Source organism: Triticum aestivum, chromosome 1B (assembly GCF_018294505.1).
Source record: "Triticum aestivum cultivar Chinese Spring chromosome 1B, IWGSC CS RefSeq v2.1, whole genome shotgun sequence".
NCBI lineage: Eukaryota > Viridiplantae > Streptophyta > Magnoliopsida > Poales > Poaceae > Triticum > Triticum aestivum.
Genome location: NC_057795.1, coordinates 457,005,612 through 457,011,296, shown reverse-complemented (window position 1 = coordinate 457,011,296; position 5,685 = coordinate 457,005,612).

Here is a 5,685-nt window from a genome sequence, read left to right as displayed (position 1 = left end):
CCTCAACGTGTGAACGTCCTGCAGAGCATGGTCATCATGCATTTTGGTGAACGTTGATCGTGCATGTCGCAAGCGTTTGTTGGCCATTGTCCTCAAAGGCACGGTCTTTTTTTTCGGGTGAACTTGAAGGCACGGTCGAAGCCCTGAACCCTCAGCGCTTGGTCGTCCTATCGCGAACCACCGTCAACCTTATCCGCGAATGATTTGGCAACCCTCGATGTGTGAACATCCTGCAGAGCATGGTCATCATGCATTCTGGCGAACGCTGATCGTGCATGTCGCAAGCGCTTGTTGGCCGGCCATGCGCTCGAAGTCTGCTGGTAGTCGTCATGTCAGCGACAACCTGCTGGCCGTTCTCCCGCGGGCGCTTTCAAACTGATTTTATGTGATTAACTGCATGTTCAATTAATTAGTTGTCAGACTAACTGGGAATATAGCTACGTCTAATTATCTGTAGGCCTAATAAACAGCTTCTCTATTAATGAATCGGTTTTTAAATTGATTCGGCCCTAAAAAATCCCTATTTTAATTAGGTGTAATTAATTGCACATATGATTAACTATCTGACTAATTAATTGCATCAATGACTTGATTTTTAAATTAATTTACACTCTATTTCTATATATATTTTTGCATTAATGGTTATGTGTGAACAACTACGCACACATTCTCCTTTAATAGCAGAAATAATGACTCACTAGTAGTTCTTAAATTGATTCATGACAGAAGAAATTCATAATTAATTGCACATGTAATTGATCGTCTGACTAATTGATTGTGTTAATGGCTTGATTTTCAAATGGATTCGGCACTAGATTTTCAAATTGCTTTTGCATTGATAGTTGGGTGATTAATTACACTCTATTGTCTTTCTAACTGAAAAAATAGCTATGTCTAATTATATGTGGGTCTGATTAACAACCTCCCTATTAATGAATCAATTTTCAAATTTATCTGGCACAAAAAGTCCCTATTTAACTGGATCTAATTAATTGCACATGTAATTAATTGTCTGTCTAATTAACTACATTAATTACTTGATTTTTAAATTGATTGGTAGTCTGTTTCTATTCTTCGGATAGTGGGCTAAAAAACAATTCAAATAAATTGGTTGGAGAGAAAAAAATGATGGGGGGAGTTTTTTTACCGAAGTGGAGGTGACGCTACCAACTCACCATGACGTACACGTCTATGTTGATTCTGATAACATGTCAAGCCCGAAATAAGAGCATCACCACGTATAATGCCGACCCGCAAAATGCGTTTAAGTTCACTGCAGATGAGATTTGCGGGTCGAAATCGTACGCTGCAGATCAGACCCCATACATGAAACTATAAAATTAAAAAAAAACATTCACGGAGAAACTTGCAGCGACATTGATCATACATTACTTCATCTACACACTACATTGATCATACATAGTTCATCTGCATTGATCATACTAGTGGGGAAATCTACGGGCCCGAGACTAGCTACCAAAATCGATGAGCTCGTGGCAGTGACGACGCGGCGGAGGAGCCCATTCCTCGTCGGAGGAGTCGAGGTCGATGAAGAACTTGGCCTGCTCCGCCTTCATGACGTGCAGGTCCGCCTCTTTGGACGTGTGCGCCTGCAGATGCGCGATGCCCGTCTGGAGGAACATCTGCTCGTACTCGAGCTCGCAGCAACGGCGCGCTTCGGCCTCCTCCTGCTCCCTCGCCGACTGCTCCATGACGACGCGCTCTAGGTGCTCCTCCTGTCCCGGTGGGGAGGTAGTCCTCGGGGCTGATCACTTCTCGACGCGGCAGCGCGTCGGGCTCAAGCTTGACGGCGAGCGGCCCGAGATCCTCCGACTCTATCTTCACCGGAGTGAGCCGCAAGCTCAAGGCACCTGCGGACGAGCTCCCCGCGGCAGAGGAGCCGGAGGAGGCGTGGCGGCGGCGGGTGAGGGAGCGCTCGTACTCGGCCAGCTCGCGGTGTTCGGACGCCGGCGGCGGCCGGCTCCCATGGTTGATCCACCTCTGCGCGCACCCCGCTTGCATGCAGCGTCGGATCTGGCATGGCGGCGGCGCTCCGCGTCATCCCCAAAACTCCGGTAGCCATATATGACTTTCTCAGGCTTGCCGACGGTGAGAAATTGGGCGGAGGAGGAGGGGTGCGGCGGCAGAGGCGGATAGAATTTGACCCGTATCCGAGCGGTGAAACGGCATATATAGCGGTGAGGAGAGAGTTTTTGTGGGGCGCGGTAAAAAAATTACGAGTCGGGCCACGGATACGGTGTCTATTCTTGCCAGAAAAATGGGCCGAACCCGTATACTCGCCAGAATTATACGGGTTCGGCCCTTTTATGGGGTCTGCTAGAGATGCTCTAATAGGTTGGTCATAGAAAAAATGAGCCAGACAAATAGGAAACCCACGTAGAAAAAAAATGTGCGTACACTTCAAATGGGCCGGCCAACTTTGCTTATGGTTGATATTTTGATAAAATTTGATTTAGGTTTGGGTAGAGAAAGTTTGGGTTCAGTTGAGGTTTTCTTATCATTTGATTTGAATGAGTTAATGCATGATGTAATTTTGGAAAATGCCGATTTGATTGTCTTCATGCATGCGTCAAATGGGCCCATCCAGATTGGTTGTGCTTGAGTGAAAGAACACATGTAAGACACTCGCGGTCTTAATATAGGGTCGATGGGAGTGAGGCGACGCTACCAGCCCCCTTTAGAAGTAGAAATATTCTTATGTTTCTGTTTGGGATCTAAACAGGTCTGATACGGTGAGTGGGCTTCAAGATCTAATCAACTTGGTAAGCTGCAAATGTTTACAGTCAAAAAATCTAATCAAATACTATTGCATATAAACTTGTTAGTATGGGTGATATGTGTGAACCAAATCTCTCTGTGATGTGGGAGTTTGATGTACCAGCCAATGTGGCAGTTTGTGCTGCCGGCGATTCGCCTAAGCACGGTTAAGCTATAGAGCTATGCTTTTCTCTAATAGTTTTTATCACTTTTGCCACTAGTTGTGCCACACTACTCACTTTCGCCATTAAAATGTTTCATTGCTCAAAAATGCCACTCTTCCATTAGAGACACACTCAAAAATGCCATTTTCTCACGTTACCGTCAGTCAAAGGCTCATTGACCACGTGATATGACCGTAATACCCCTGGTTCCATTACATGTGGGCTCATTTGTAAAGAGCAGGTGAAAGTACATGCGGTGTCCCCATGTTTGGTTTTGATAATTGATGACAATCTCTATGGACTAATGGTTGTCTTGAGTTATATTTGAAGGATTTGTCCATAGGCTTTTCTTGAAGTCCATGTGTTGGTTTCAAGGAGTTTATGAGTTGACCAAGGTGCTATTAAGGAATTATCCAAAGTTTGGTCATGTGAGTGTTGAGCTTATTGCAAGCATGTCTTGAAGAAGAAGATTGTGTGATCATTCATGTTTACCTTCAAGACATCATCCAAATGAAGAGAGTTGGAAAGATTCAAGGTTGATCAAGACTAAGTCAAAGAATGAATCAAGTTGATCAACACACAAAGCATAGAAGATGTACCGAGAGGGATCAAGCGATCCCATGGTATGGTAAGCATGGTCAATTACACTTTGTGTACTAACCCATGGTCTTCGTGAGAGTTCTTTGTGGGGTTAGGTTGTGGTGTGCAAGTTCAAGTGAAGCATCACGAAGAAATCAAATGCTTGAAGCTTGCCGTCCATTGTAGTGATAATGGGCTTGTGAAGATGAGCGGAAGAGAGGCTCACCCATAGTGGAGTATGGGGGAGCAATCAACTAGTCTTCATCGAGCCAACACAACCAAGAAAGGTGGTCCAACGTGAGGGAGTCAAGATCGTCATCATCTAGCTCAAGTGGACCATGTGCAAGGCAAAGGTTTGCCCTTGATAGGTTTTTTATTTTACCGGTCTCATGGTAGTTGTGGGAGACCGGGTTATAGGATCGATTGCCGTACTATCAAGGGGGGCTCTTGATGAGTTGCTTGTTCGTATCATTTGTAGAGAGCTCAAACCATTGCATCCTTGCATCATCTTTTTGGTTCTTGTTTGGTTCTTCTCCTTGTGAGTTTTTGAAAGTGCAACTATCCCTAGGTGGTTTTTGTAATTCATAATAACATATAGCTCATTGAGCTAATGCTATTCCAAGACTATTATTTCAGGAAAGCTCAATGAATGGCATGGCATGGATGATGAAAAGTGGATCCTCAAAATACTAAGGACAAAGGATTGGCTCAAGCTCAAAAGCTCAAGACTCTTCATTTTACATTTTAGTGATCCAAGATCACATTGAGTCTATAGGAAAAGTCAATACTATCAAGAAGGGATGAGGTGTTGCTTAATGAGCCTCTTGCTTCATGTGCTTAGTGATATGCTCCAAAACCCTAACTACTTTCCCACATCCACAAATGACCTAAACCTAAAGCCAAAATCAGTCACACCGATTCTTTCTATCCGGCGCCACCGGTTCCAAAAGTCATAGCCACTGCCACAAACCCTAAGCAAATCAGTCTTACCGATAGGGATCTCGGTCTCACCGAGATGGGGTTGCAATCTCTCTGTTTCCCTTCGTAACATTTCGGTCTAACCAAAGTGAGCGATCGGTCCCACTGAGATTGCAATGTAAACTCTCTGTTTCCTTTTTGTAACATTTCGGTCTCACCGAAAAGAGCAAATCGGTCCCACCGAGTTTACCTGACCAACTCTCTGGAAAGCTTATTACCAAATCGGTCTCACCGAGTTTGTGTAATCGGTCTCACCGAGATTACATTATGCCCTAACCCTAACCGAATCGGCCTCGCCAAGATGCATGTCAGTCCCACCGAGAATCACTAACGGTCACTAGGTTTACTAAATCGGTCCGATTGAGTTTAACGATTCGGTCCCACCGAGTTTGGTAAATTGTGTGTAACGGTTAGATTTTGTGTGGAGGCTATATATACCCCTCCACCTCCTCTTTATTCGTGGAGAGAGCCATCAGAACGAACCTACACTTCCACTTACCATTTCTGAGAGAGAACCACCTACTCATGTGTTGAGGCCAAGATATTCCATTCCTACCATATGAATCTTGATCTCTAGCCTTCCCCAAGTTGCTTTCCACTCAAATCTTCTTTCCACCAGATCCAAAACCTATGAGAGAGAGTTGAGTGTTGGGGAGACTATCATTTGAAGCACAAGAGCAAGGAGTTCATCATCAACGCACCATTTGTTACTTCTTGGATAGTGGTGTCTCCTAGATTGGCTAGGTGTCACTTGGGAGCCTCCGACAAGATTATGGTGTTGAACCAAGGAGTTTGTAAGGGCAAGGAGATTGCCTACTTCGTGAAGATCTACCGATAGTGAGGCAAGTCCTTTGTGGGCGACGGCCATGGTGGGATAGACAAGGTTGCTTCTTCGTGGACCCTTCGTGGGTGGAGCCCTTCGTGGACTCGCGCAGCCGTTACCCTTCGTGGGTTGAAGTCTCCATCAACGTGGATGTACGATAGCACCACCTATCGGAACCACGCCAAAAACATCCGTGTCTCCAATTGCGTTTGAATCCTCCAAACCCTTCCCTTTACTTTCTTGCAAGTTGCATGCTTTAATTTCCGCTGCCTATACACTCTTTGCATGCTTGCTTGAATTGTGTGATGATTGCTTGACTTGTCCTAAAATAGCTAAAATCTGCCAAACTCTAAAATTGGGAAA